Here is a 12,460-nt window from a genome sequence, read left to right on the forward strand (position 1 = left end):
CTAATTTCCTCCATCATATCCTTTTGCTCTGCTGACCAAAGTCAAAGTTAATGAGCCTGCTACTCTCTGTATTACATACAAATAAGTAGCAAGCAAGTACTCCTCTTAGAATGGATTCATGGAAATAATCATCTTGTCATTGATAATTACTTAGTCACCAAGTCAGAAATAAACTCCTGAATCTGTATTTCAACAGCTATGCTTCTCTGAAACACTATTCTTCTACTCTAACTAATTTATTTATCTTGACCAGTATATTTAGCTCCAAAACAGTTTTTTCTCTCCATTTTTCCTTCACTCACCAGAGCATCTGAAAAAATTAATATCCAATTTTTCCAAAGTCTATTTATATGCAAAAATGTTCTCTGAAACATTCCTCTTTAAATATATATTTCTGTTTCTCTTTTTCTGTGATTTTTTTAATCCATCACAGACACATACTGTCAGTGTATGAATATGAAAATATTGATTATCCATATTCTTGGTCAGTGAAGATCATGGAGATCTTGGGGCCAAATCCTTGGTTAATGTAATTTTCCACACAGAAATTAGGAATAAAAAATCCAACAACCCCCTAACATAGACTTAGCTAGAAAGTTTTACTTCCATTACAGTACTGAATCTTACAGATAGCTGGATCCCAAAAGATCTAAAATTCATCAAGATTCACTTCATCTAAGTTGTTTTAGTGACTTCTTTTGCCCATTTTAATGGCCAAACCAGAGCAATACAACTCTCATACATCTTGGCCTTTAAATTGCCACACAATCTGACCCAGAGACAGTTAATATGCATCTGTTCATATCCCAGAAAAACATATTGACTTAATGGCTAGTACTGATATTTACCTTCTTACAGATATATATATATAAAATACCTTCTATATGATCACCTTCCTAAAGTGATTATATGGAACAAATCATACCTCCTCTCAGATTTTATTTTAAAGATTAAAAGATGAGATATTTTGGTAATATGTTTCTGCACCTATTAATGATTAAATAAGTATATTTTGAAAACAAGATGATCAAAACAATACTTACTATTACAATAAGGTTTGTGATTTCTCTTTCTCTTCTAGAAATATATTAGCTAACATATCCTTGGATTGCATTGCATTGGAAACCTATAGCCATCCTGTGATTGACTACTGCACCTCAGCTGATCAGCTCCTACCTTATTGCAAAAAGGCCTGTTATTAGCCCCTAGTGCATGACCTTTCATGCTGTGCTATTGAATTTCATCCTATTTCTATTACCTGACTCTTCAAGGTCATCCAATATACCCTTTGGCTATTTCACTCAAATAATGGTCCCAGGCAAATACTTCTTTCATATTTTTCTCTTAGTCCCATTTTGTGACTTCTTCCTTCTGTCCAGCACTTTCTGACTCAAAAGAGTTACCTTTTAGCAAGGTCCAACACTTCTAATTAATATATTTTGTAATGCTAGACAATTACCAGAATATATACTGACACCTCACCTACTTTTAGGGAGGGCAGGAAGGGGACAAATAATGAAGAAAATACATTTATGTTACATGGAGACTAAGTTTTTTTATTCTTATCAAAGAAATAGAATTTAAAAACAGATGACAAACTATTAGAGTATGGCAATCCATCTGTCATTTGAACATACTCATTGATTATAACTAATATTAGCTTTCAATGCAACATTTTTTATTTAAGAGCAAAAATATGCTATAGAGTTTTATACTGGGAAGTTAAATCATAGAAGATGTGCACAGATCAATAGTCTTACTATTCTTATCTAGAAGGAAACTAGAAGAGAAAGAAGTTATCATTATTATTATTAATATTATTATTATGTTTATGTTTATTTGCCCAACAAGAACTTAGGAAGGTAAGCATTTGTGCATCAAATTTTCCTAATTCCAAACACAGCATATTCTTGGTTTGCCAGTGCTCAAATATTCCTGATTAGAGAATACTTATACAATTAAACAATTAAAATAATCTGTTATCTACTCAACAACTTCTGTGATTGGCAGCTAGATCTTCCTCTCAACTAAGGACGTTTCCTTTTTTCCTTTCTCCTTCTGAAGAGACAGTCTTGTGCAACTTTAAGAACATGACAAACCAAATTCCCACAGAACCAGAAAACACTTCTGAAAACTGTGTCTAGCCCATGATAAAGCAAAGAATTTATATTGGCCTTCTATGCTACTTCCTCTCTTACCTACTATTTACAGTCATTATGCAGGTACCCAAATTATTCCAGCTGACAATGAGAAATGTGTGGAATCATAGGATAGAATAACTTAGATTGAAAAATACCTTTAGGATCACTAAATCCAAACATTAACCTGAGCTGCCAGGTCTACCATTAAACCATGTCCCAAAGTGCCACATCTACAGGTGTTTGAAATACATCCAGGGGTGGTGGCTGAACCACTTCCTTAGGCTGTGTGGTCCAATGCTTGACAACATTTCTGGTGAAGAAATTTTCCCTAATATCCAGTCTAAACCTCCCCTTGTACAACCTGAGGCCATTTCCTCTTGTCCTGTTGCTAGTTACTGGGGAGGAGACCAAGCCACAATTTGCTACAATCTCCTCTCAGGCAGTTGTAGAGAACAAGGTCTGCCCTGAGCCACCTTTTCTCCAAGCTAAATATCCCCAGCTCCCTCAGACATTCCTCACCATTCCTCACTCCAGACCCTTCACCACCTCCATTGCCCTTCCCTAGACTTGTTCCAACACTTCAATGCCTTTTTGTCGGGCAGTGCCAAAAACTGAAGTGTGGCCTCAAACACATGTGGGCATGATCACTGCCCTGATCCTGCTGACCACAAAGAGCATTCTAATATTAGTTTTTTGAAGTGCTTAGAACACCATTAAAATAGTTAATGGGTAATCAGCTTAAGTGAAGTTAATGGCATAAATTGCAACAAAAATTAATGATTAAAGCCCACTTAAAGATTAACACAGAGGCATCAATTCAGCTCTGTGTCAAAACACTCCCTATTTAAGATGAATTCTTTCACTGTATTAAACAGAGTAGCAATAGTGCCTAGAGGTCCTGATCTCCTGTCAAAACTTATTGTTCTATGAATAAATATAATGAGAAAACAGTTTCTTTTACTTAAAGTTGCTACTATTTTCTCTTGGGAGTAGAGATGGCTTCATGCTTTTGACACTATGTTTGTAATTCATCCTAAAAGAGAAAGAAAGAAATAGAAATAGAAAGACTCAGTTTTCTAACCTTGTGCTGGTCATAAAAGTTTTTTCTTTGTTTCATAAAAAGTTTCCTTCTCAAAGCCAAACAGTTTTGCCTCACCTAAGCTTAGCTTCATGCTACATTTTTAAATCATATGCATAACTTAACCCAGGAGAAACATCCTAAATTTTGAAGCATGGTACCAGTCAGTATGTGTAAGCTTCCCATAAATCTAGAAGAGGCTATGTTGCCTATCACTTGCTTCTATATTTTACAGATTGTCCAAACTAGACAATTTTACCTACCAAAGTTCCATTTCCCAAACAGATGTGAGCATACCAATCTGGTTAAGGGGGCTTGTATATTTAGAAATTTTTTCCTCTTTGTCTCGCTGTCCCATTTTATCTTATTTATATTTTTTTCTTCTGTCTCAAAAATAAGAAATCTCTGTGAATTCTTATTCTTCTCATTCACGAAATTACCACATTCCAGAAGGATTACTTATTTTGCATGTAGTATGAATGCCACTTATTACAATGTACCTATCCATAATATCACCAAGCAAAACATAATCTCCTCTGTATTTGTGAAAAAGACACACAAGTTAGCTATTTTAGTCCAAGATTACAGGCCACAAGTACCTACAAGAACTATAATTTAATGTAATTCCTAGTTAGGAATCTGGTATTTTTTACAGAATTTGTACAAGTCACAAAGGAAGAAAAAAGGAAAAAATGCATTGCATTAGAACTCCCATTCTCTTTATTATAAGCTCTTCTACAGTTTTCCTACATAAATGATATTTCAAAAGACATAGTAAATCCTCATCTTCTCTATGCATTTGTTTTAAATCCTAGAAAGTTTGGAGTTTGTTTTTTATTTTTATTTGATATTGTTAAAAAATATTAATGTACTACTACAAAGTAGTAAAGATCACTATAACCTTAATTTCAAATACTTAGGCAGTCAGACTAGTTGACCTCCTAGTGGTCCCTTCCAACCTTAACACTCTGTGAAGCATGAAAAGACTAGACACAGCTGGGTGACACTGCTGTCCCAGAGAAAAGCTTAGTCAATGAACTGAAAGGTAATGCTTCCCCCAGGTGCTTTGGAAAATGTCATGATCTCTTCAACATGATGAAGCTAACAGGATTACAGAGATCAGGGTAAAAGCCAGTTATGGAGTTAAAAGGTACAACCATCACAGTTTGAACTTTTAATCTTGAAGAACTTTCAATTTTCTCTTCTCATGGCTGCCACGGATGCGTTTAAATTCAGGCTTCATATTATTCAATTTAAACTGAAAACCTTAAGGTCAGTTGATAACAAGGAGAACCATTTTGCAAGATGAGAAATCCAGCATTCGATGCAAGTGTCTGGGACTGTAAGTATTAGAGGTCTAAATATGCCAGGAGAAAGCTTACCACCACAGAGAGAAGGGTGACTCCTGCTCAGTCTTCTTTATCCTACCAAGTGACAAATATTACCGTGATACCACACCCAACCAGGCACATTCAAGGTATTTACCTAAGATACCAGGGTAAAATTCCACCTTTCATCATGGCACAGATGAAACCACACCTGGATAACACTGATGGCTTTGTTGCTTCTAAGCAGTGTTTACTCTAAGTCAAGGACTTCCCAGTTTCTCACATGATCCCACCAGCACACAGGCTGAGGAGACAGGACATTGAGAGGTGGCACAAACAGAAACTAGCCAAAGGGATATTCCATACCATAGGAATCATGCCTAGAATGTAATGTAGGGGGAAAGCCAAATGGGAACCATGGCTTGGGAACTGGCTGGGCTCAGTTGGTGAGCAATTGCATTGTGAATCACTTGTACACTCTCATTTTTTAAGATTATTATGATGGGGGAGTGGAGGGGGCATCTTCCCAATAGATTGGATCTCCAAGGAGAAAAGCTAGAAGTTAACACCAAAGCATGTTCATAGTTAAAGACTTTTCTGGATTGCTCTGCTCCTAATTAATTCTCTGTTGTTTCTGGGTCTTGCAATTATCCCCCAAGTTGTAATTATCACAGCTGCCAAGTAGCTGTAGACCTCACTTCTACAAAATGCTTACACCTAGACCTCCAGTGGACTGTGACCAGTGCACAGGCAAGATCTTCACAGACAAGGTAAGAAACTATGTCTCCTGTCTTCCTCTTCCAAAAAGATACCTCTATCAATTTACTTCCATGTTCACATTGACACAGTTGATGTCTTACAGGAACAATAGCCTATAAGGTCAGGCTTTCTCTACAAAGAAACACATCAAACTGACAACAGTTCTGGGAAGTCAGGTCTCATGGAACCTTTTCTATTTGCTTTAAAATGTTACTTGAAATATCAGAAAGCATTAGTACTTTATTATCAGGCACCATTAACATCATTCTGTAATTAAATTATACTTATCGTGATCACATTCTGATGAAGGAGTGTATTTCCCAAGTAATTTGTTTTGACAACTTCTTGCAATATTCCATGAAGCAAGTCACTACTGAAAATGAACAAAAGATAAAATCTTATTTGATAGGTATGTGTTATGTTGCTACACTATTAACTTAAAATATAAAGCTAAAAGGCAGCTAGTAATTATCTTCAGACAAAGAATCCATAATGGCTTGCCTAATGGCTTGCATTATCAAATTTTCACTGAAAAGTTTAGATTTATGCAATATATAGTGCTGTAAAGAAGTTTATGTAAAATATGGCAGAAGCCTGGGTATGTTGTGTCTTGGAAAAGACAAATATACCTGGCATAAATCAAGAGTCCCACACTGGCGCTAAATCAAGTGTTAGAAAGATAAAGTTAGTTACAGGGAAATGGAAGGTTAGCACAGAGTGTATTTAACCACTGGAAGAGTAATAAAGTAGAAAATAGTTGAATTAAAACTAAATACACGAAGTCTGACAGCTCTGCAGCCATTTATCTTTACACTTAAAAGCTAAGAAAGGTATAAAAATTGATATTCTGAGATTGACACTAATTTACCAGTGTATAGCCTTGTGCAAATCAGTTAAGTGCTATTAGTTCTCTAAAGAGAGGACAACATGTCACACAAATACCTGGAATAGCACATCTCCTTGAGCATATTCCACTTTTCAAATCAAGCTGAGTATGTAAGAGGCTCACCCACCACCAACACTGCTCTGAGTCAGCTTTTCACTCTTCAAAAATATTGCATCCATTCTGGATACAGATCTGCCCAGAGATAAGTGTGCTGATCATTTCCAGACTGCATGTTTTTTAAACAAGAAATCTGTAATACACACGTAAATATTTCCATTTCTTGAAATGAATATCACACACATACATATGTATATACAGATTTATATACATGCACACATATTGGCAGTATATAAATGTAGTTGTAGGTGGTATATAAAAAATTGAAAGTAAACAAGAGCACTTAACAGAAAGCAAGTTACTTGCCTCTGAAGAGTTTTTTTAAAATTTAATTTCTTCCCAAACTACATGAGATCTGATAATCACAGATCATTTGTGAACCATACATTCAGTACAGGGAACTGTCCTGGAATAAATAACAAAATGTCTATTTATCAAACTTTGATATAAATGTATAATTATGATGGTCTTTTGAAATTGAAATTATTTTTCTTCCTTCTCAACATAAGTTTGCTGAGCACAAGCTGTTCCTGGTGAATACTTTCTCTTATTTTTTGGTACTTTCTGTCTCAAAGCTCTTTCTGATCCCCAACTCTATGCACACATATCTCAAATTCCCAGATGGAAAATGGTGCTGATTACAAACTCACAAGTACTTTTATTTCTGAAATCTACTGATTTCAAGAAAACTTTTATTTGAATTATTAATTATAACTGTTGAATCACAAATCACACACTTTAAGAAAGGAAATCAATTAGTAGACAGCAGTCATATGTGCTAAACATAATTTTAACTAAAATATAAATTGTTTTTAAGTGTTTTGCAGGGTTGAGGCCTAAATATATCCCCACTGAATTGAATAACCATGAACATAGATTAGAACTGCAGAAGGGAAAATAAAAACGTTATTTATTTTTATATATTTTACTTTTATACTTCCCTAATAGAATTTCTATATCAAATCCTAGGTAGTTCAATTTGTGTGAAAGCAGATTTGTGCCATTTTAAAGTAGATGGCACATAAAAATCACACTAGTCAATTCATTTAACGGTGTTTTTTAGTTATGTGAGCACAGATTGTCCAGTTTTCCTTAAAATTTAACAAACCATTTATTCTGTAGCTTCATGGAATATCTGTCAATTGAGAAACCAGGATAAATTAGTTTCTCCTAAAAATAAGCAAGAAAGAAATAAAAAAATGCAGTGTAGAATGGAATTTAATTTCCTCTACCTAATTTAATGAATACAAAGATCCCAAATATAATAGAAATGCAAGATCATATATGAAGTAGTTGATTATTATTTCTCTGTGCACAGACACACACATATTCACACATGTGTGAAAAAGTACTTGGAAAGTATTTTTATTTTTAAAAATTACTTGCAATTATGCAGTTTATTTCCCTACCTAATCCTTCCTTCCTTCCTTCCTTCCTTCCTTCCTTCCTTCCTTCCTTCCTTCCTCCTTCCTTCCTCTTCCTTCATGTTCCCTCTTCCTTCCTTCCTCCTTACTTCCTTCCTGTCCTTCCTTCCGTTCCTTCCTTCCATTCCTTCCTTCCCTTCCTTCCTTCCTTCCTTCCTCTTCCTTCCTTCCTTCCTGTCCTTCCTTACCTGCCTCTTCCTTCCTTCCTTCCTTCCTTCCTTCCTTCCTTCCTTCCTTCCTTCCTTCCTTCCTTCCTTCCTTCCTTCCTTCCTTCTTCCTTCCTTCCTTCCTTCCGTTCCCTTCCTTGCCTTCGCTTCCTCCTTTCCTGTTCCTTCCCTTCCTTCCTTCCATTCCCTCCTTCCTCCTATCCTTCCTTACCTTCCTTCCTTCGTTCCTTCCTTCCTTCCTTCCTTTCCTCCTTCCTTCCTTCCGCTTCCTTCCTTCCTCCTTCCTTCCTTCCTTCCTTCCTATCCTTCATTCCTGTCCTTCCTTCGCTTCATTTCCTTTCCTTCTTCCGTCTTGTCACGTTTCCTTTTCCTTACTTCCTCCTTCCTTTCTTCTTCCTTCTTTCCTTCCTTCCTTCTCCTTCCTTCCTTCCTTCTTCCTTCCCTTCCTTCCTTTCCTTCTTCCTTCCTTCCTTCCTTCCTTCCTTCCTTCCTTCCTTCCTTCCTTCCTTCCTTCCTTCCTTCCTTCCTTCCTTCCTTCCTTCCTTCCTTCCTTCCTTCCTTCCATATAAAAGCAAAGGGAAAGAGGGGGGAAAGAAGGGGTGGAGGAAGGTAATTTATAATTTTGCTATTTATAATATTTGCCTTCTGCAGCAGCTGCTATATGTGCTGAAGCCCTGCTTCCCAGGAAGTGGCTAAACGTTGCTCAGTGATGGGAAGTACAATTTTTAAATTTTTTTTTTTCCCTTTGCCTATCTGTGCATAAGTTTGGGTGTTCTTTCATTTTTTTTTTTTTATTTTTTTTTTTCTTTAATAGAGTTCTTTGTCTCAATCTATTATTTATTGTTCATCTTGTCTTTGTGCTGCTGGGTTGGGGAGTGATAGAGAGGCTAGGCAGGTCTCTGGTTTCCAGCCAAGGTCAAACCACTACATTACAAACACACCAATACATTAAATACACATACTATGTGTATTTAATTAATGAAAGAGAGTATTCTGAGGGATTATGTGGAAAATGAGGAAATCACTTCCCTGCCAGGGAATAAAGTCTGCTGTTGCTTCTTATTTGAAAATAAGAGAAATTATTAGAGAAATTAAAATATTATTAGAGAAGGAGATTTTCCATGGGAATAACTGCTTCTCTAAGACACTTGCAGGTTGCTGAGACAATTTTTCATGGAAGCATGGATGATGAAACTGTGTTCTTCTTAGCCAGAACATCAGCACCTCCTACTGAGAAGCATTTAATATAGTTCACATCCTTTCCACATATTATTCTGTAGTTAAACACAAAATTTTCTCAGAGACAGCTTCTTAGGACATAACTTCATGTTCTGGTGAGCATAGTCAAGATACTTGCAAGCATTGTCCAGGTTGAAGTTCAACTAGCCAAACCAAAACTACAATTACCTTTCTGATTTTTGAGAGTATGTACAAAACCAGCTAAAAAAAGAAGAATTATTTAGAAAGAATAATTTATTAAATGACTGTTTAATGCAAGATGGAAGTATAAGTAATGCTTAAAATAGTCTCACATCTTTATCTTATGTTTCAAAGCTAAGCAATAGCACAACTTGAGCTAAAGTGTAGGTTGGCACTCTCCTAAAAGTTATTTAAAACAACCTAATGCTTCTACTTTTTGTGTAATTCTCTAGACAGTGGAACATTTTATATAAAAAGTGCATTTAAGGAAATGGAATGTTGTTCACAGTTATCTGCAGAAGTGGATTCTTTATATTGAATGGAATGAAATGTCTGCCTGGAGTCCTAAGTCAGATGAAAGACTTCAGAGTGCACTTCAGAACCAGCCAAGTATTGACTAGATGTATGTAGCTCACATTTACAGTGAAGGGCTTTTTTAATATTATTTGAAGGTACCTAACTCTGCTGATTTTATGAGATGGGAGATCTTTAGTACTTGTGTCAGAACTCTATTTAGAAAACTAGAGAGTGAAAGCTAAATACAGCAGCACTTCTTTTTTATTCAGGTACAATTTCTAATCTCAGTAGCATGGACATGTCACAGAACTACAGCATAGTTATAGCTGTCTTTTAAATGCATTGTCCTTCCATTTCTACCCCAACATCTAGAAGTCTGGATTATTTATTTGTTCTTTGAACAAAGGTCAGGCTTGTATGAAAGGCTTGCATAGTATCCACTATTCAGAACAAGAGAAAAAGCAGACATAAATAAACAGGGAGGAAAAACACTTTAACAGTTTGACAAGAAAAAAAGCCAAGTGCTATGCCAGGAAAAAGAGTATAGGGTTTTTTGGAGACTTTGTTCTGTGAGTGAAAGAAAAATACAAGTCCACCTTTTCCTCCTGTCAAAGTGAATTATTTTTTCTTCCTGGACAAAGACAGCAAATACTAACTAAAAGAGTAACCATCTTGTTCCACAGTCTTTAGCGTTCAAGCACAGTTTGTTTGAAGTGCTGCACAAATGAATTTCTAAGAGTAAATGAACCACTAACACAGAGGTGTAGTTTAGAATCTTTCAGTTAATTACTCTATATAAAAAAACCACCCAGCTATTCAGTCTTTCCTCCATTGTCTACCACATTGTTCCTGAGAAAACAGATAATAATGAGAGTAGGTTGTAACTGCTCCTACATACTGACAAAGACATTGACAGGCTGTTGAAGTACACAAAGCTGTGATTCCTGTAAGAACAGAAATGTAGTTCTTAATACTTGCAGTGATAACCTTGCTCTCTGTCTTTCCAGACTTCTCTTTCTCATGTATAAAGAAGAGATATTACCAATTTTTCACTCATGTGACTGAGCACTGCATTTAAATAAACCATATTATAGGCTGTACTCTGCCTAGTCATGATTTTAACAAACAAGCTTTGCCTCTTTCTGGGGAACATTTTTAACAGCTCAGTTCTGAAGACCTTAAATGTGTGAAGGATTGATTTCATATCCAGTATAGCCTTCTTTAATTAATACATGCCATCTGCAAATTATTCTTCCAATTTGTTATTACATTGCTTTTCTTTGATCTTGAACACATGGGGTTTACATTTGCCTTGAGGAAAAGATCTATCAGACAAGTGTTCTAAACTGAAAAGTTGACAAATACTACATGAATGAGTCACAAATGATTTCTTGCATTTTGCAAACTGCGAGACATACTGTTCTAAACAGAGGATGGCAGTGAGCTGGAAATGGACTGATTATTGCAAACTTGATGTGTTTTTCCAAATGGAGGCAAATTTAAGAGGAGACAATGAGAACAGCTGCCTAGGAAGTAGTCAAAATGCAAAGAGAAAGCCAGGAAGAATGGCAAAGAATGATGGACACTAAGTGATTGCCAAAATCTCAAGAATTATGTTTTCAGGAGAAGCCTGAGGCAGCATGTGTCAGAAAAAATATGTCTCTGAAATAACTCACTGAAGTTATTAGGATGTTATGCAGCAGGGGTTGAGTAGATGAAAGACAGAAAATATTTATGAAATGTCTATAAGGGGGTCAACTTAAACGAAGTAATTTCTGAGAAAAAACTGACTTTCAGGGTTTTTTTGCTTACTCTTTGGTATTTTAATCTAGTATGGGAATACAAACAATAAAATATTTTGTTATGCATTCTTATCTCTTTTCTTCTCTATAGCACCAGAAAAAAAAAAAAAAAAAAAAAAAAGAAAAAAAAGAAAAAAAAAAAAAAAAAAAAAAAAAAAAAAGTCTGAAAAGAAAAAAAAATACACAACAGTTCAGTAGTAATGAAATAATTCATTCCATGTTGGTTTTTTTCCTCTCATAAATTAATCCATAGAAACTACTTTTCAATTAATGTCTCCCTACAGAAATTTTCAAGAAGACTGATTACATACCTTGTACTGTGTTTTCAAAGTTTCATTCTAGCAGTGCACTTTTGAAAGAATTAATCATTTAATAGATGTACATGAGTGAACCTTTTGAAATAAGAAAGATTAAGAAAATACAATCTTAACTGAGGCAAAGTTGTATGTATACAAGATTATTCACTTATGTAACTTCTAGTAAAATGAATTTCAATTTATTTCATCCCTATTCTCTGCCCCTATTTTTTCCTTTAATTTTTTTCTTGGCTGTATTTTTAGGCACCACATTCTACAGACTAAAGGCCAAAAGCTTCTTTTCTTCCATGCTATGAATACCTAATCATGCTATTTATCCCTTTTACTCATTCTACATTTATTTCTCTGTTGCAATTGTGACTAATGTTAGTGTGTTTTTGTATATATGGTCCAGTTCTCAGTCAGTCCAAATCAGTACATTTAAATTCATCCTAGTGAAGGATCAGTGCCCTAACAGCCTGCAGAAAATGCCCCACATACTTTATTAAATCTGTATATCCAATGCAGAACCAGGCTTTGCCTAGAGGAGAGGCCTGTCCAGTAATTTACTGGATATATAACTTCTCCATGTCGTTTTAAGCTGTTCAGTGTTCCCCTATTGAACATTATTGCATATAGTCTGCATTATGGAAAATCTTCAAGTTGGTAAGTCTCTTGATGACATATTTGGGTGGCTGTGTACTTCTGATTTCTCTGGTTTCTTGGGCAGGAGTTTAAAAAGATAT

Source organism: Erithacus rubecula (genome assembly GCF_903797595.1).
Source record: "Erithacus rubecula genome assembly, chromosome: 5".
Taxonomy (NCBI): Eukaryota; Metazoa; Chordata; class Aves; order Passeriformes; family Muscicapidae; genus Erithacus; species Erithacus rubecula.